The sequence below is a fragment of the Vulpes vulpes genome, chromosome 15 (genome assembly GCF_048418805.1).
Source record: "Vulpes vulpes isolate BD-2025 chromosome 15, VulVul3, whole genome shotgun sequence".
Lineage (NCBI taxonomy): Eukaryota > Metazoa > Chordata > Mammalia > Carnivora > Canidae > Vulpes > Vulpes vulpes.
In genome coordinates this window covers 61,712,763-61,733,537 of record NC_132794.1, presented here as the reverse complement: position 1 = coordinate 61,733,537, position 20,775 = coordinate 61,712,763, and the positions used below count along the sequence as shown (strand labels likewise).

General features: G+C 37.2%; 1 protein-coding gene across 6 annotated transcripts in view; it reads left to right on the top strand.

Annotated features, from left to right (window-relative positions):
• The window catches only part of ZNF280D (zinc finger protein 280D), a 299,635-nt gene that overhangs the window by 153,335 nt on the left and 125,525 nt on the right, over nt 1-20,775 (top strand). The window lies entirely within an intron of this gene.

Sequence of the window (20,775 nt, the reverse complement as noted above, 5' to 3'; positions counted from 1 at the left end):
ACAATTAAAAATAATAATTATATAAATATTTATGCACCGAGTGTCAGACTGCCTACATACAGAAAGCAAACACTAATAGAACTGGATGCAAATAACAATATAATAATAGTTGAATTTCTTTGGTGTTAGTTGTGATCTCTCCTCTTTCATTCATGATTTGATTTATTTGGGTCTTTTTTCTTTTTGATAAGTCTGGCTAGGGGTTTATCAATCTTGTTAATTCTTTCAAAGAATAAGTTCCTAGTTTTCATCGATCTGTTCTACTTTTTTTTTTTTATTTCTATATGATTGATTTCTGCTCTAATCTTTGTTATTTCTCTTCTTGCTGGATTTAGGCCTTATTTGCTGTTCTTTTTCCAGCTCCCTTGGGCATAAGGTCAGTTTGTGTATTTGAGGCTTTTCTTGCCTTAAAAAAAAAAGATTTTATGTATTTATTCATGAGATAACACAGAGAGAAGCAGAGACATAGGCAGAGGGAAAAGCAGGCTCCTCACCAGGAGCCTGTTGTAGGACTTGATTCTGGTAGACGTGTATTACTATATACTTCCCTCTTAGGACTGCCTAAGTCCTAAGAGATGGGACTCTTGGATTTCTGCCAAATCCCAAAGGTTTTGAACTGTTGTATTTTCATTTTCATTTGCTTCCATCTATTTTTTTAATACTTCTTTAATTTCCTGGTTGGCCCATTCATTCTTTAGTAGGATGTTCTTTAACCTCCATATATTTGTGGTCCTTCCAAATTTTCTTCTAATAGTTGACTCTAAGTTTCATAGTATTATGGTCTGAAAATATGCATGGTACAATCTCAATCTTTTTGTACCAGTTGAGTCCTGATTTGTGATCCAGTATATAATGTATTCTGGAGAATGCTCTATGTGCACTAGAAAAGAATGTGTTCGGCGACCTGGGTGGCTCAGCGGTTTAGCGCCTGCCTTCCGCTGAGGGTGTGATCCTGGAGACCCGGGATCAAGTCTCATGTCGGGCTCCCTGCATGGAGCCTGCTTTTCCTTCTGCCTATGTCTCTGCCCCTCTCTCTGTGTCTCTCATGAATAAATAAATAAAATATTTAAGAAAAAAGAATGTGTTTCTTTAGGATGAAGAAGTATATATCTTGTAAGTCTATCTGGTCCAGTGTGTCATTAAAAGTCTTTGTTTCCTTGTTGATCTTCTGCTTAAATGATCTATCTGTTGTGGTGAGTGGGCTGTTAATGAAATACAAACAATTAGAATATTATGAGCAATTATATGCCAGCAAATTAAGCAATCTAGAAGAAATGGATAAATTCCTAGAAACATATAAACTATCAAAACTGAAATAGGATGACATAGAATACCTGAATAGACCCATAACCAGCCAAGAATTTGAATCAGTAATAAAAAAATCTCCCAACAAGCAAGAATCCAGGGCCAGGTGACTTCTCAGGGGAATTCTACCAAACATTTAAAGAAGAATTAATAACTATTCTTCTGAAGCTGTTCCAAAAAATAGAAATGGAAGGGAAAATTCCAGACTCATTCTATGAGGCCAGCATTACCTTGATCCCCAAACAAAGACCCCATTAAAAAGGAAAATTACAGACCAATATCCTTGATGAACATGGATGCAAAAATTCTCACCAAGATACTAGTTAATAGGATTCAACAATACATTAAAAGGATTATTCACCACGACCAAGTGGGATTTATTCTTGGACTACATGGGTGGTTCAATGTCTGCAAATCAGTGTGATACGCCACATTAAAAAAGGAAGGATAAAAAACATATGATCCTCTCAGCAGATATAGAAAATGCATTTGTCAAAATGCAGCAACCATTCTTGATTAAAAACCCTCCACAATTAAAAAAAAAAAAAAGCTCCACAATATAGGGATAGAGGGAACATACCTTAATATCATGACCCACAGTGAATATCATCCTCAACAAGGAAAAACTGAAAGCTTTTCCCCTAAGGTCAGAGCATGGAAAGGATGTCCACTCTCACTATTGTTCAGTGTAGTACTGGAAGTCGTAGCCTTAGCAATCAGATAACAGAAAGAAAAAAAGGCATCCAATCAGTGAAGAAGTCAAACTCTCACCCTTTGCAGATGATATGATACTCTATGTAGAAAACCTGAAAGACTCCACCAAAAAATTTCTAGAACTGATAAAGGAATTCAGCAAATTGGCAGGATATAAAAATTAATGCACAGGAGTCTGTTGCATTTCTTTTTTTTTTAAGATTTTATTTATTTATTCATGAGAGAGAGAAAGAGACAGAGAGGCAGAGACACAGGCAGAGAGAGGCAGGCTCCATGCAGGGAGCCCAATGCGGGACTTGATCCCGAGACTCCAGGACCATGCCCTGGGCTGAAGGTAGGCACCAAACTGCTAAGCCATTCAGGGATCCCCATCTGTTGCATTTCTATACACTAACAATAAAGGAGCAGAAACAGAAATCAAGGAATTAATCCCATACACAACTGCACCAAAACCCTTAAGATACCTAGGAATAAACCTAACCAAAGAGGTAAAAAATCTGTACTCTGAAACCTATAGGAAGAAATTGAGGAAGACACAAAGAAATGGAAAAACATTCCATGGTCATGGATTAGAAGAAGAACAAATATTATTAAAATGTCTATGCTATCTAAAGCATTCTACACATTCAATGCAATCCTTATCAAAATACTGCTGGCCTTTTTCACAGAGCTGGAAGAAACAATTCTAAAATTTCTATGGATCCACAAAAGACCCCGAAAAGCCAAAGTAATATTGAAAAAGAAAACCATAGCTGGAGGCATCACAATTCCAGACTTCAAGCTCTGTTACAAAGCTGTGATCATCAGGACAGTATGGTACTGGCACAAAACAGACACATAGATAATGGAACAGAATAGAGAACTCAGAAATGAACCCTCAACCCTATGATCAACTAAACTTTGACAAAGTTTCCATTGGGAAAGAATACCCAATGGAAAAAAAGACAGTCTTTTCAACAAACAGTGTTGGAGAAACTGGACAGCAACATGCGGAAGAATGAAACTGGACCACTTTATTATACCATACACAAAAATAAGTTTGAATTGGATGAAACACCCAAATGTGAGACAGGAATCCATCAAAATCATAGAGGACAACAACAAGCAGCATTCTCTTTGACCATGTCCACAGCAACTTTTTGTTAGACACGTCTCCAAGGCAAGGGAAACCAAAGCAAAAATGAACTATTGGGATTTCATCAGGATAAAAAGCTTTTGCACAGAAAAGGAAACAATCAACAAAACTAAAAGGCAACCTACAGAATGGGAGAAGATATTTGCAAATGACATATCAGATAAAGGGCTAGTATGCAAAATCAATGAGGAACTTATCAAACATCCAAAAATAAAAAAATCTAGTTAAGAAATGGGCAGAAGACATGAACAGACATTTCTCCAAAGAAGATATGTAATGGCCAAACAGACACATGAAAAAACGCTCAACATCACCCATCATTAGGGAAATACAAATCAAAAACACAAGGAGATATCACTTCACACTGGTCAGAATGGCTAAAATGAACAAATCAGGAAACAATCAATGTTGGTGAGGATGCAGAGAAAGGGGAATCCTCTTACACTGTTTTTGGGAATGCAAACTGGTGCAACCACTCTGGAAAATAGTATGGAGGTTCCTCAAAAAGTTAAAAATAAAACTACCCTATGACCCAGCAGTTAATTGCACTACTATGTTTTTATCCAAAGCATACAAACATAGTGATTCGAAAGGGCACATGCACCCCAATGTTTATGGCAGGAATGTCTATAATAGTCAAAACATGGAAAGAGCCCAGATGTCCATGGACAGGTGAATGGATAAAGAAGGGATATATTTATTATATATATATATAAAATGGAATATTACTTGGCCATCAAAACGAATAAAATCTTGCCATTTGCAACAATGTCAATAGAACTATTGTGCTAAGTGAAATGTCAGAAAAAGACAAATTTCATATGATTTCACTCATAGTGGAATTTAAGAAACAAAGCAGATAAACACAGGGGAAGGGGAGGAAAAAATAAAATAAGATAAAAACAGAGAGAGAAGCAAAGTATAAAAGACTCTTAACTATAGGAAAAAAACAGAGTTGCTGGAGGTGATTTGGGTGGGGGGATGGGGTAGCTGTGCGATGGGCATTAATGAGGGCACTTGATGTAATGAGCACTAGGTGTTATATGCAACTGATGAATTACTAAATTCTACCTGTTAAACTAATAATACACGATGTGGTAACTAAATTGAATTTAAATAAAAATTTTTTAATAAGGCATTAAAAAATGGTTGAGGATTTCAATACCCCACTCTTGACCATGGATAGATCAGGCAAAGAATTGATAAGGAAACAGTGGATTTGAACAGCATTATAGACCAAATGGACCTAATAGACATATACAGAATATGTCATCCAATAGCAGCAAAATATACATTTTTCTCAAGTGCACACAGATCATTCTCCAGGATATGTCATATGTTAGTCCACAAAACAAGACTTATAAATTTAAGAAGATTGAAATCATATTAAGTATCTTTTATGACCATAGTAGTATAAAATTAGAAATCAATAACAAGAGGAAATCTGGAAAATTCACAAATATATGGAAATTAAACAACACAATCCTGAACAAGTAATGGGCCAAAGAGGAAATCAAAAGAGAAATAGGGCAGTCCAGGTGGCCCAGCAGTTTAGCGCCACCTTTGGCCCAGGGTGTAATCCTGGAGACCTGGAATCAAGTCCCATGTCGAGCTCTCTGCATGGAGCCTGCTTTTCCCTCTACCTGTGTCTCTGCCTCTCTCTCTCTCTGTGTCTATCATGAATAAATAAAATATTTAAAAAAAAAAACAAAAGAAAACAAAAAAAGAGAAATAAAAAATGCCTTGAGACAAAAACGGAAATACAACATTGCAAAACTTGTGGGATACAGCAAAAGCAGTTCTAAGAGGAAAGAAGTTTATGGTGATAAATGCACACATCAAGAATAAAGATCTAAAAAAAAAAAAAGAATAAAGATCTCAAATAATCACCCTAACTTTACATCTCAAGGAATTAGAAAAAAGAAAAAAATTAAGCTCTAAGCATCAGAAGTAAGGGAATAATAAAAATTAGAGCAGAAATACATGAAACAGAGAACAGGAAAACAACAGAAACAATTAGCAAAACTAAGAGTTGGTTTTTTGAAAAGATAAACAAAATTGACAAACCTTTAGCCAGACTAACCAAAGAGGACCCAAAAATAAAATTGTAAATGAAAGAGGAGACATTACAACTGATACCACAATGCAAAGAATCATAAGAGATTACTGTGAATGATTATATGCCAACAAATTAGACAACTTAGAAGAAATAAATAAATTCCTAGAAACATACAACCCATCAAACTGAGTCAGGAAGAAAAACAAAATCTGAATAACCAATGAAGAGTAAGAAGATTGAATCAATAATAAAAATCCCTCCCCCCCCCAAAAAAAGCCAAGGACCACAAGGTTTTTCTGGTTACTAAAAATGGCAATCCTCAAACTCTTCCATAAAAAAGTAAAGAGGCGGGAACAGTCTCAGACTCATTTCATGGGTCAAGCATTATTCTAATTCCAAACCAGATAAGGACACTAAAGAAAAGAAAATTATAGGGCGATATCCATGATGAATAGATGTAGAACTTCTCAACAAAATATAAGCAAACTGAAAAAAAATATAAGCAAACTGAATTCAACAACACAATAAAAGGATCACACACCATGATCAAGTGAGATTTATTTATTTATTTATTTATTTATTTATTTATTTATTTATTTATTTTTTGATCAAGTGAGATTTATCCCTGGGATGATACTAGGATGGTTCCATATATGCAAAACAATAAATGTAACGTACCATATTAATAGAATGAAGAATAAAAATCACATGATCATCTCAATAAATGCAGAGAAAGCATTTAACAAAATTCAACATCAATTCATGATAAAAAAAAAACCCTCTCAACAAATTGGGTAAAGAAATGTACCTCAACATAATAAGTGCCATGTATGACAACCTAGAGAGTTAACATCATACTCAGTGGTAAAAGATTGAAGGCTTTTCTTAAGATCATGAATGAGACAAGAGTGCCACTCCACACCACTCTTATTCAACATAGTAGTAGTAGTCCTAGCCAGAGCAATCAGGCAGAAAAAGAAGTAAAGACATCCTAACTGGAAAGAAAAAGATGAAATTATCTGTTTGCACATGGCATACTTTTATATATAAAAAATCCTAAACACTCCATAAAAAACTGTTAGATCTAATCAATGAATTCAGCAAAGTTGCAGGATACAAAATCAACATTCAAAAATCAGGAGCATTTCTATACATTAATAATTATCTGAAAAGGGAAATAAAATAATCACATTTACAATGGCATCAAATACAATAAAATACTTAACACTTAAGCAAGAAATTGAAAGATATGTATATTGAAAACTATAAGATGTTGAAAGAAATTGAAGAAGACACAAATAAATGGAAAGATACCCCATGTTCACATCCCATGTCCGCTACTCAAAGCCCATCGATAGATTCAATGCAATCTTTTTTTTTTTTAAGATTTTATTTATTTATTCATGACAGAGAGAGAGAGAGAGAGAGAGAGAGAGAAAGAGAGTCAGAGACACAGGCAGAGGGAGAAGCAGGCTCCATGCAGGGAGCCTTATGCGGGACTCGATCCCAGGTCTCCAGGATCAGGTCCTGGGCTGGAGGCAGCCCTAAACCTCTGAACCACCCAGGCTGCCCTCAATGCAATCTTTATCAAGATTTCAATGGCATTTTTCATTGAAATAGAAAAACCTAAAATTTGTTCAGAACAAACACACACACAAAAACCCTGCATAGCAAAAGCAATCATGAGAAAGAGAACAAAGCTGGAGGCACCACATTACCTGATTTCAAACTATATTACAAAGCAATAGTAATCCGAATACAAATATGTGGCATAAAAATATACACATAGACCAATAGAACAGAAATGACAGCCCAGAAATAAACCCATGCATGTATGATCAACTAGTATTTGACCAAGGAGCCAAGACTACTCAATGAAACAAAGATAGTCTCTTCAGTAAATGGTGTTGGGAAAATTGGATATTTACATGCAAAAAAATGAAACTAGACCCCTATCTTACACCACTTACAAAAATTAACTCACAATTGATTAAAGACTTAAATGTAAGATCTGAAACCATAAAAACCTAGATAAAAACCTAAGGGAAAAGCTTCTGGGTATTGGTCTTGGCAATGAGTTTTTTGGATAAGATATCTAAAGCATAGGCGACAGAAGCAAAAATAAGCAAGTTCAACTACATCAAGCTTAAAAAGTTCTTCACAGCAAAAGAAAACATCAACAAAATGAAAGGTCAATCTATGGAAGGGGAGAAAATTTTTGCAAACCACATATCTGATAAAGGGTTAATATCCAAAATATATAAGCAATGCATACAACTCAATAGCAAAACCTACAAACAGATAAACACAAGACTCAAAACCAAAAAAACAGGCCCCCCCCCAACAAAACAAATAATCCATTTAAAAGATGGGCAAAGTATCTGAATAGGCATTTTCCCAAAAAAGATACTTAAATGGCCAACAGGTATATAAAAGGGTACTCAACATCACTACTCATCAGGGAAATGCAAATCAAAACCACAATGGGATATCATTTCATACCTGTTAGGATGGCTGTTGTAAAATTTAAAAAGTTTTAAGTGCTGACAAAGATGTAGAGAAAAGGTAGGCCTCATATTCTGTTGATGGGAATGTAAATTGGTGCATCTACTATGGAAAACAATATGAAGGTTCCTCAAAAAATTGAAAATAAAACTACCATATGATCTAGCAATTCCACTTCTGGGTATATATCTGAATGAAATGATATCACTGTCTCAAAGAGATATCTGTACCCTGTGTTTATTGTAGCATTATTTGCAAAAGCTAAGACATGGAAACAATCTAAGTGTCCATTGTTGTATAAATGTATAAAGAAAATGTGGTATATATATAAATATTCCTCAGTCATAAAAAAGAAAGAAATCCTGTAATTTGCTACAACATGAATGAAACTTGAGGTCAATAAGTCAAACAGAGAAAAACAAATACTGCATGGCCTTACTTGTATGTGGAATCTAAAAAAACTACTCATTAGAAACAGGAAACAAGTTGTCAGAGGCAAAGTCTGGGGAGTGTGGGAAATGGGTAAAGGCATTCAAAAGGTACATACTTCCAGTTATAAGGTAAATTTGGGGGATATAAAATACAGTAATGCAGGGGCACCTGAGTGGCTCAGTGGGTGAGCATCTGCCTTTGGCTTGGGTCGTGATCGCAGGGTCCTGGGGTCCTGGGATAGAGTTTCACATCAGGCTTCTGGCAGGGAGCCTGCTTCTCTCTCTGCCTATGTCTCTGTGTCTCTCATGAATAAATAAATAAAAACTTTTTAAAAAATACAGTAATGTACAAGGTGACTATAATTAACAATACTGTGTTGCATATTTGAAAGCTACTAAGAGAGTAGATTTTAAAAGTTCTCATCATAAGAAATAAATGTAACTATGTGAGCTAATGGATGTTAACTAAACATACTGTGGTAATCAAATCATTATGATATACATCTTAAATTTATACAATGTTATGTGTCAATTGTATTCCAATAATCTGGAAAAAATTCACTTTGTGAATTATCAACTATGTTTCATTATGATGCATACCTATGATTATTTATATTATTAAATGTTTTGGATGAAATGTGTTACATTTTTATTTCATGACTAAATGTTGTTCATGTGTAGTCAACATGTTTAGAGATTATATTACATAGTTCCACCTACTTACCACTTATGAATACTATCGCTTATAATAATTAAAGAAATATATCTGCCTATTTATGATCTAGTACCCTAGCACTGCTTTAGAACTTAAACTTAGAAATGGAGACAGGACATATACATGGCTCTGAATTCTGTTTCTTGACATGGCCATTTTGATGCAGCTGTTACAAACTCATCAAAATGGTCAAGATTATGACAAAATATAAACTCGCTTTTGTTGTTTACGCCTCATTCCTTATACTCACTTGATCTCTAAGCCTCATCACATCCTAGATTTTTGCTCTGAAGGAAGATGTAATTGTATCAGACTTAGGAATGAGTTGAGAAAAATGATTTTGTATATTTTGTCAAAATAAAAAAATGCATAAGTTTCTATTTTAGTCTGACCCATAATACTACCTAGTCAGAATGATCACATGAAAATTTTATATACTCAGGAAACTATTAATACAACAAATACCAAATTCACTTGACAAATTAATTTCACAAAGTTTCAGCTATAAGCTAGGTAGTGAGACACTACCAAATATGCCCAAATTTGAAAACCAGGATTTGTTTAATATTTAAAAATGAAACTAGTAGAATCTATACATAATGGAAGTAACCAACTACCTACAGAAGTAGTAGAAGTCAGTAACTAAGGAGTTATGGGAAGAAAATTGAAATGAAATTCATTGAACAAATTTATTATGAACTGGACCTGTGTTTTTATGTCATTGAGGAGCACCCCAAATTCCAAGTAAAATCAAAAAGAAATAGTCTCAGTAAAATTAAAAAGTATGTTGTATTACTATGCAATAATTCAATCCAGCTTAATCTAATAAATTTTACCAATTTTGACTGGAGAGAAATCATTTCATATTTTATTTTATTTTATTTTTTATTTATGATAGTCACAGAGAGAGAGAGAGAGGCAGAGACACAGGCGGAGGGAGAAGCAGGCTCCATGCACCGGGAGCCCGATGTGGGACTCGATCCTGGGTCTCCAGGATCGCGCCCTGGGCCAAAGGCAGGCGCCAAACCGCTGCGCCACCCAGGGATCCCGAGAAATCATTTCATAAAGAAATGTTCTGTAGGGCAGCCCCGGTGGCCCAGCGGTTTAGCGCCGCCTTCAGCCCAGGGCCTGATCCTGGAGACCCAGGATCGAGTCCCACATTGGGCTCCCTGCATGGAGCCTACTTCTCCCTCTGCCTGTGTCTCTGCCTCTTCCTCTCTCTCTCTCTCTCTCTCTCTCTCTCTCTCTCTCTCTCTCTCTGTGTGTGTCTGTCATGAATAAATACATCTTTTTTTTTTAAATAAATTTTCTGTAAATTTCCTATAATGGTATAACAGATAAAAGGATTGCAATTTTTTAGAATGTTTTTTTATTCATTGACTTGTTCATCAAACATTTATTAAGGCTTGGTATAGGTTTTGTGATAATCACTGAAAATGTAAAGACTAATGAGACACAGTCTCAACCCTCAACAAGGTTACAGTTTAGTAGAGAGCAACAGACAATAATTATACGCTGACTTTTGCTATAGCTGTTAATACTAATTACATAACATATTAGTCAGCTATAAATGCAATGTTACATAAGAATGTAGTCACTTAGAAAAGGAGAAAATATTTGCAAATCATATGTCTGATAAGGTGTCAATATCCAAATTATATAAAGAACTCATATAATTCAATAGCAAAAATCCAATCTAATTAAAAAATGACATATGATCTGAATAGATATTTTTCCAAAGAAGACATACAGATGGCCAATGTGTATATGAAAACATGCTACTAATCATCAGGGAAATGCAAACCAAAACCACAATGAGATATCACATCACATCTTTTAGAGTGGCTATTATAAAAACAAAACAAAACAGGTGTTGGTGAAAATGTAGATAAAAGGAACCTCTGTGCATTATTGCTAGGAATGCAAATTGATGCAGCTATGGTGGAAAATAGTGTGGATATATTTCAAAAAAATTAAAAATAGAACTTCATATGACCCAGCAATTCCATTTCTGGGTGTCTAGCCAAAGAAAACAAAAGCACTACCTTGAAAAAACACATGCACCCCCATGTTCATTGCAGTTACCTATTATTTACAAGAGGTAAGGTATGGAAGTAATCTAAGTGTACATTGTCAGATGAATGGATAAAGAAAATGTGATGTATATGTATGTGTGTATGTGTATATATAATAACATTCCTATATATATGTGTATAGTGGAATGTTATTCACCATAAAAAAGAATGAAATTTTGTCATTTGTGACAATATGAATAGACCCCGAGGTCAATGTGCTGAGTGAAATAAGTCACACAGAGAAAGACAAATACTGTATGATATCACTGATATGTGAAATCTAAACAAACAAGCAAAGAATCAAACTCATAGATATACAGAACAGATTGGTGGTTGCCAGAGATTGTGGGTTGAGCTAAATGGTTGTGAAGGGAGTTAAAAGGTACAAACTTTCAGTTATAAATAAGTCATGGAATTATAATGTACAGCATGGTGACTATAATTAACAGTACTATGTCATTATTTGAAAGTTGCTAAGAGAGTGAATTTTATTTTATTATTCATTTATTTTTTTAAAAAGATTTTATTTATTTATTCATTCAGAAGAGATGCACAGAGAGAGGCAGAGACAGGCAGAGAGAGAAGGAGGCTCTATGCAGGGATCCCGATGGGGGACTCGATCCCGGAACTCCAGGATCATACCCTGGCCAAAGGCAGACATACAACCACTGAGCCACCCAGGTATCCCAAGAGAGTGAATTTTAAAAGTTCTCATCACAAGAAAAAACATTTTGTAATGATGTATGGAAACAGATTAACTACAGTTACTGTGATCATTTTGCAATGTATACAAGTATTGAATCATTATGTTGTACACTGGAAACTAATATAATGTTATGTCATTTATATCTCAATTTAAAAAAATAAAAATTCAAAAAGAAAAAAAGAATGCTGTGACTTAAAATAGTAATCGTACTCTCTTGCTTATAGTCTGTGGGATGGCTAGCTGAGACTCCATGCTTCAGGTTCTGAGCTCAATGATGACAAAAGGGTTCAGGGAGGCTCCTTGTGCCCCTTATCTTTGGACCACTGGCTACTTGAGGTATGTGGTCTGTCCATGTATTTCACTATGTGGCCCAGGCTGAATAATCACCAGCCACCTGGGACATGCTCTTCTCATCACTGGAGCACAGGAGGGAAAGCTCAAGCACATGAACGTATTTTAAGCCCCTGTTTAAATTGTAAATGCTGACATCTCATTGGCAAGCAAAACATATGATCAAGCCCAACATCAATAGAGCAGGAAAGTATACCTGGCATATACCGGAGGAAATATTTGCCGAGCAATAATTCAAACTTACACTTATGAAGTGCAATAGGAGAGCAGGGAGGATATTATATAAATCAAAATTCTTAGTTTTAAGCCATAAAAAAAGACTGGCTTATTTAAACATTAAAGGAGTTTATTAAGGAGCTATTCATTAGTATATAATCTCTTAGAAGCCTTAAAAATCAGTCTCAGAGACCACGCAGCCAAGAACAACTTTCAAAATCACACAAAACTAGGCTGGAGAAAACATTGTTGTTATTGCCAGTAGCACAGACACTCCAGCTCAAGCTGCCCACACCTCTGTTGCTACAACTACTGGCACTACTGCCTCTAGAAACTGGCTTTAGGTGCCTTCTCTCTTGCTCCATATTGTTAGAGTTCACTTGAAAACCTGTGATTTTTCATTCCATTAGCTTCTGATTCATAATCTGGGGTAGTCATGTCTGACAGATCCTAGATCATGTGCACATTCCCTAACTACAGGTGAAGTGGGGAAGAAAGTAGCTGGCATCTTCAATTTCTATAGAGGTGGAAGCCTCTGCCCCATAAGAATAGGGGGATATCTCAAACATGGTTAGGGGCTCACATGTTTTGTGGCAAAAGAAAGAATGAGAAATTTTTTTAGTAAAAGCTGGAAGAGATATCAGGAAGGGCTTCCCAGAATAGGTAAGATTTAAGTTGAATCTTAAAGAATCAATAGCAGTAAGAAAGTTGAAGAGTAACATGAATGAGGAAAACATGGTACATTTGAAGATCAGCAAGTGGTTCAGCATGGCTCAACTACCATGTTGGTCGATGGATATGTATGAAGTGGCAGTGGGAAAGTGCATCACAAGGTTAGGTTGGTGAGAGAAATCAGGGCTTGATCATGAAAAGCCTTGTATGTCACGTTATTTAGTCAGGTGGTAGTGCAGGAAATACAAACATCTTTGAGGGGGACGCCTGGGAGGCTCAGTGGTTGAGCATCTGCCTTCAGCTCAGGTGGTGCTCCTGGTCTGGGGATTGAGTCCTGCATCACACTCCCTACAAGGAACCTGCTTCTCCCTCTGTTTATGTCTGTGTCTCTCATGAATAAATAAATAAAAATCTTTAATAAAAGAAACATCTTTAGGTATTTCAGAGAGAAAGGTATTAAACACAGGGAACTACAATATTAGCAAAAGAGCTAGAGGAATAGAAATTGGAGGCTGGTGTGATTTCCTAGCTGAAGTCCAGCTGCTGCCACTGTCATTGATGTTGTCTCACTTGCCTCTCACATCCATAAAGGTGGTGAATAGATACTAATACTAGTGCTCAGCTGCGGCAATTGCCTCTAACAATCACGTCAGAACCCCATTGTTTGCCAGTAGTAGCTAAAAAGATAGCTTCTACCTCAATTTTATCTTTTGGATTTAGTGCAAGTGCATCAAATTGACAGAACCCAATATACCTAGCACTCTAGTGGCAAGGCTGTTTGGGGGAATATAGTTGTTTTTTGCTCTTTTGTTTTGTTTAGCTTCCTATCATCTCCCATTAGAAGCAGAGTGGAATGAAGATTGAAGTAGCCAATCCATAGTATCTAGCACACCATGTTAAGGATCATGAGTTTTGTCTTAAGGACTATGTAAAAAATGGATATATTTCTAGAGCAGGACTGTTACATACTTATATTTGCTTTTTATAAGGGAGCTTTATGATGTTGGAAGGAATTAATTGCAAGAGTGTACAATAGAAGATTTTCTCAGTCAAGTGAGATAGAGTAGAGAAATTAGAAATCAAAAGTAGGGTAAGGGTTGGAAAGATGTGAAGAAGGTAAAACTTTCAGAAGTTGGTACAGGGTTGATGGGTTATGATGGGCAGTAGAGAAAGAGAAGCTGAGGGTTACTCTTAGGTTTCAGGGTTGGACAATTGGAGAGATGGCAATATGGCTGAACAAAATGAAATTGAGAAAAAGAAGAGGAGCATAAGGGATTAAGTGTTAGGAATGTTGAGTTTTTAGGTCCTGTGGGATGTCTAAAATGGATTTATCAAGTATGTGATGAGGCATATGGCTCTGCTGCTTTGGAGAGGGGTGTGCTTTGAAGATATAAATTCAGAAATCATGAAAATAGAGATTAAAGTCAATGTCATAGGAAAACTCAATAACAATGTATTTGGATAACTAACACTGGTACTCAAAAAAATAACCCCCAAATCGCAGACTTAACATACTAGTTTATGTCTCACTCACCTTATAGTCTAGTGAACATTGATGTGTTTGTTGGGGGAGGTGATTCTGTTCCATCAATCATTCAGCAACCCCAGGTTACTTCTACCTCATATTTCCACTGTTTTCTAGGGCTTCAAGTACTCTGGTAGATCCTCTGCATGTGAGCAACTGAAGAACAAAAAGGTCTGGGAAGAACATTAAGAGGATTTAGAAGTTGGGCTAGAAGTGATGTGAGCATACAGCTTCTCAAACTATCTGTAGCAAAGGACCCCTTTTATAAACTCTCCAATCTGTTGCAGACCATTACTTTTCAAAAAGACAATAAAGATGTTGTGAGAATGTCAAATTTCTATGAAAGTTTCTAAGTATTTTCCTTTGCTTTATTTACCTTGTTATGGACCAGCAGCAAACAAATCATGGAACAATACTGGTCTCTGAACCACACTTCAGTAACATTGGTGTAAATTGCTTCTGATGGCAATCCACTGGCCTAAACTAGTTAACGTGCTATATGTGAATGTAAAAGGGATGGGGAATGTTCAGAGGAGGAAGTTAGGTGATTATTTCTGTCTTAATCCACCCTTCTAGTCCCAAATGTCCATTTTTCTTTTCCTCCTTCATACTAAGGGGGATAACCCAAAGCCCATCAAGTCATTGCATCTAGTTTTAAGTCCCAGATGGTACACAGATTTCTTCATCAGATTTGGATGTGACCTTTCTTGGTCTGGTGACTTATGAACTAAAAAGAAACAGTCCAGATTTATACCCAATATAGGATGGTAGAATTGAAAGAAGATAAGTGCAAAAGACACTCATGTTAGGAAAGGAGCAGAATGTGAGACACAGCAGTTACAGTTTCATAGCAATTCTCAAATCCTGCTTACAAGACATTTTGAAGGCCCTTTAAACCAGGGGTGCAGCACTTTCCTTGGTTAGGTGTTAAACCTCTAATTCTTCTTTTGGTGAGATACTCTCTATATTATGGGTTTCCAGAGGAGCAACCAATGGGTGTTAAATAGATACAGATACCTATCTTCATTTCTATATATGTTTCTATATCTCTATCTAGATGGAGAATCAAAAGCCAGTGGCATATTCAATACAAATCTGAAGGCAGAGAATGAGAGGAGCTGATGGTGTAAGTCCTGGTCTGAGTCTAAAGGCCCAAGAACCATGAGTGCTGATATCTGAGGGCAGGAGACGGTGGACATCCTAGCTCAATCAGAGAGAGTGAATTCACTCTCCCTCTACCTTTTTTGTTCCCTCAACAGGTTGTATGGCATCTGTCCACACTGGTAAATGTAATTTTCTTTACTCAGTCTACTGGTTCAAATGCTACTCTCTTTTGGAAACAGTCTCATAGGCACATCCAGAAATAATGTTTCACCACCTCTTCGGGCATCCCTTAGCCCAGTCAAGTCAACACATCAAGTTAGCCAGGATACTCTCTTTCTCCATTTCCTCGGCTCTACCCTTTGGGAAGTTTTCCTTGTTTTTAATCTCCCGTGGCCATATCTGAATGAGATTTTGCTTTCCTTGGAGACTGTAGAGATTTCATATTTGGAGAGGTTACGGGCCAACTGAAGATGGTTTTACAGCTTTAACAGTTAAAAAATTATTTTAGATTAGGTGCATGGTTACTGTAGGCTTCTAATCCATTTGTTTCCAGTTGGCTCAATATGACATTAAGAATACTTAAAGTTCTTTCTGAGACTGTTTTAGATTGAATTCCTCAGAAGCAGATTCTAAGAAAAGGATTTGTCAACAATGAACATTGTACGAGAGTGGGGAAAGCAGGACAAGGGATAAGAGAAAGCCAAGTGTATCACTCAGGATCCAGTTAGAAGATGGGAGCATACTAGTTATTTTAACAAAGGGAATTTAAAATAAAGAATTGATAATGGCAAAAAGATAACACTACATATATGGAGGTGGCAACTACAGGAAGTAGTTACCACCTCTAGGACTGAGGGAACAAAGAGGTTTGAATCACTAACAGTGTCTTAGTTTGAGCTGCTATAACAAAAATACTGTAGATGGGGTGGCTTAAGCAACAAACTTTTCTTTCCCACAGTCTGGAGGCTGGGAAATCCAAGGTCAAGTTGTGGCAGATTCAGTGCCTGGCGAGAACCTGCTTCCTGGCTTCTGATAGGAACCTTCTTGCTGTAGCCTGAGAGAGGGTTGGTGGGGGTGGAGGTTCAGGGAGGGAGAGGGAGGGAGAGAAAGAGAGAGAATGAAAGAATGAGAGAGAGAGAGAGAGAGAGAGAGATCTCTTAAGATTACTTCTCCAAGGCCCTGTCTCTAGATACCATCACAGTGGGGATAAGGGTTTCAACATGAATGGGGGGAGGGGGGCACACATATGTACAGTCCATAGCAAACAGAAGCTTGGAGGAATGGCCCCATGGAGCTGAAACTCAGACCTCTGAGAAGGGCACTGCTCTGGTGCTGGAGTCTGTGCTTGGAACAGAGGTACCATAGAGCTGGAACCTAGACTACTGAGGACAGGTGAGGATGGTTGTGGTGATATCTCTGTGGGGATACAATGAGACTAGTTTGGCAAGTGTTAGGAAAACCGTAGAGTAGATTCAGTCTTTGCTGTGAGAATGAATTGTCACTGTTGGGACTGATAAAAAGCTGCTGGATTTATAAAGACAGAAACATAAAGCAAAGTAAACAGGAAGGAACAAGGCCCTTCTTCCTCCTTCAGACTTGTGGTCCCCCTCTAGGGTCCTCTATTAGCAGAATGTAACAGGGAACAGCTGGCAAAGCAGAATCACAGCCCCCAGCATCACAAACATGAGTTAAGAAGGGTGGCTTTGGAGTGGGCATAATAGTTTCACATGCACACAAGCGAGGGTATGTTAGAAAAAAACCCTGCAAAAGATAGCTTCAGCCTGGTGGTTCAGGGGAATTCTGGAGTGTAAGTCATGCCTCAAAGTAGTTCTCACCCAAGACAAGGAGGTTAGGGCTTCTACACTCTCGCATTTATCAGTCTTTGGTTAAGAGCTGGCCTTATGGACATATAAATTCTTGGGTACTTTCTGTCTCTGTGAAGGCAGGCAAAGTGGCTCCAAAAGCCCGAGGGCAGTCCTTGGAAGAAGAGCCACAGAGCCTGGCTGTTGGAAGTAAAGGCACAGTGAAGCTTGAGGCAAAGGGAGCACCCCAAAAGAGTGGATAGATATCTGAGAGTGTGGTTTAAGCATCAACAATATCCCCTCTGCGGACATGGTTGTAAAAGCTGCCTTATTTCTTTACTTTCTTAATCAAATCTCTCTTAATTGAATAGTTGCTACTTCAGTTATAAAATGAATATGTTCTGGGGATCTACTGTACAGCCTAATACTGTATTGTACACTTGAAATTTGCTAACAGTAGATTTTAAGCTTTCTCACGACACACATGCAAAGTGAGTATATGAGGGGAAGCATGTGTTAATTAACCTGATTGTGGTAGTCATTTCACAATGGATAAATCAGATCATCGTGTACACTTTATATACAATTTTGTCAGTGATACCTCAATAAAACTCCTTCTTTGAGGCTATCTGAAGCAATAGATACTATCTGAAACATGTGTAATCTGATCTTTTCCTAAGGGCTGAGTCATTCTGTTTAAATCCTACTGAGGCTTCCTTGCTCAAAACCTTTTAAAATATAGCTTTCTCTTTGGAATCTAGAAGTATTGTTTTCAAACTCTAAGGCTACCCAAATGCTGGATTCTATTTTCTTTCATTTTTTTGGTAAACTGATTAATTCTGTTTCATGCTAATCTCTTTCTGGTAATATTTTGCAAATCACATAAAAAATCACCAACATCTATTATTAATTTTGTTTTCTGAACTCTTGCCTTAGAGCTAGAAAATATGTACTTGTACTGATCTACCTCCTAAGGTATTGTAGGCAACAGTCTAGCCATTGCCTAATATGAATCTTTGGTTATCCAGCCTACTGCATAGTTCCTTCCTTAAGTCCCACCTGACTGCTATGCCAAACTAATGCCACATATTTTGGATTTTTTGTTACAGTAGGCTACTATTTCTATTATTAATCAGGGTTAGTGTTTTAGTAACAACCCTCAATTCTCAGTCATAACCCAGTAACATATGATGTTGCTCGAATTAGTACAATAAGGGTCAGATGTGCACCATGCAATTAAGACCTACAGTCTTTCCATCTAATGTTACTGCCATCCCCTAGCTCCTCAGAATTTTCTGTATCTGGGTGACTGATATGTGAAAAACAGAAGGGAACTATAAATCACTGGAGGTTTTAAGGGTCGGGCTTAGATTGGGAAATCATTGCCTCTACAGTGCACTGGCCAGAAACAGTTACATGGCCTGATATAGACGTAAAGGAACTAGGAAATGTGGGTTTCCTGGGTATGCAAGAGGAAAGTAAAGTGGGGAGTATTTATCATTGTCTCCACCAGTTAGGATGCTTTCACTTGCCAGTAACAGAAAACCTAACTCACATTGACTTTGTTAGGGAGGAAAACTTTTCTCTCCCTTTTTAGATTTACTTTTTGGGGGCTTGCCTATTAAACTGACAAAAGGACAGGTTAGCAAGAGAAAAGACAGATTTTAATCACATACTAGGTACGAGGTGGGGGGTGGTTTGCAAAGAAATGTGACTCAAAGGAGTGGACAAAATTTGGGGCTTATATACTATTTTAATAGATGAAGGGGAGGGGAGAGGGCACTTAATGAGAACAAATGACTTCTTGGAAGTGAGGTGGGGGAAAGAGTGCACTTATGGGAAAACAAATGACGTTTAGGAAAGATAATAAGTAGGCCCTTAGGAGAATAGATGGGAGATATGATAGTTTCATGACAATGGCTCTTTAGGTGTGGTGACAATTCTCATTGTCTCTCGTGGTAAGAGCCAATCTTCCCTGGTTGCTCCCTGGGAGATTTATGACAATTGAGTTCTTTGGGGAGGCTCTGCTTTTAGGCAGATAAGAAATTTCAGAAACTCAAATGCTTTCAGCTAAAAATAATTTTTATGTCACAGAGGCTTATTCTGGACCTCTTCAGCTTAAATAGAAAAAAGAATTTATTTGCTCATATAACAGAGAAGTCTAGAGGTAGCACAGGATTCAGATTGGGTTTGATTTGGAGGCTTACGATGCTCTCAGAGGTTGACTTCCTTTCCCCATGATTAATTCACCCAGCCCTTCTTCCTCCATTTGTTAGCTTTATTATCATTTGGCTCTCCTTAGTAGAAAAAAAAGTTGTAGCTCTTCTGGTATTTACATTTTAATGGCAATGCCATATCATCCAGAGAAAAAAGGAACTTCTCTTTCCTACAAGCAAACAAAAATCCTAGGTTTCACTCTGATTGGTTTCTTAAATAAAAACTGTTCAAAGAGAGGTAAAAGTGATTCTAATAGTTTCAGGCTGGCTGGACCACTCTTGGAATTAGGGGTGGGTAGTGGTTATGCCATCTAAATTACATAGGTGAAGACAATGGAGCTTTGAAAATGAAGGTGGGCAATCATCTATAACCATTACAGCCAGGGAACAGTGTGGAGCATGACCTGACTTAAGGAGAGTGAGTACTGTGAGGATACTTAAAGAGTAGGTACAGAAGGGTAAGGGGCAGAAAATTGGCAAATCAGAGGAAGAGAAACTATTAAAAAAAAATGCTAGGAAGAGTGTGGACAGGCAGTCAAGAGAACCAAGAGAATCATGTTCTGTAAGCCAAGGGAGGAGTTTTAAGGATGGAGTAATAAAAAAAAAAATCATCTAAATTACTTCATGAGTGTTGATTTCATACTTAGTGGATATCCTTTATAATTTGGCTTCTCATGTAAATGTTTCCTTTGAGTGAAAATGTGTCAACCAGAGTTTTGTGGTCTTCAGGGCAGATGTACTTCTCATGAAAGAAAGAAAAAAAGGAATAAATGTGAATTTTGGTTTGTACATCAGTCTCTAGTAAGTCTGGTTGGCGTGAATCATACCCTCCATGTAAATAAGCTCTAGGGTCTAACAACAGTAAATTTCTGTCTCTACAAATGGGACCAAACTGGGAACACGGAGTGAAACCTTCAGTTCATTTTCATACCGTGACATGCTTTGCAAGCCATTAGAACTCTCTTTTAACTATAATGGCTTAAGAATAGGCCACAATTTTTTTTAATTATTAGCTTTCCAGTTTGTTATTTTGATTGCTCTCTTTTCCTGTTAAGCTTCCTTTAAGGGCCAGCCAGAAAGAGAAAGCTGGATTAGACTATCCCTGGCACAGATGGGGGGAAGAGCAGGTCATGGTCACCTGCAGCCATTCCAGGTCTAGGGGTAGTTAACTGTCCTTGGCTAGGATGGATCTGGGGGTGGGAATCAATAAGGAAGTGACTAATGCTCAACACCCCAGAAGAGCA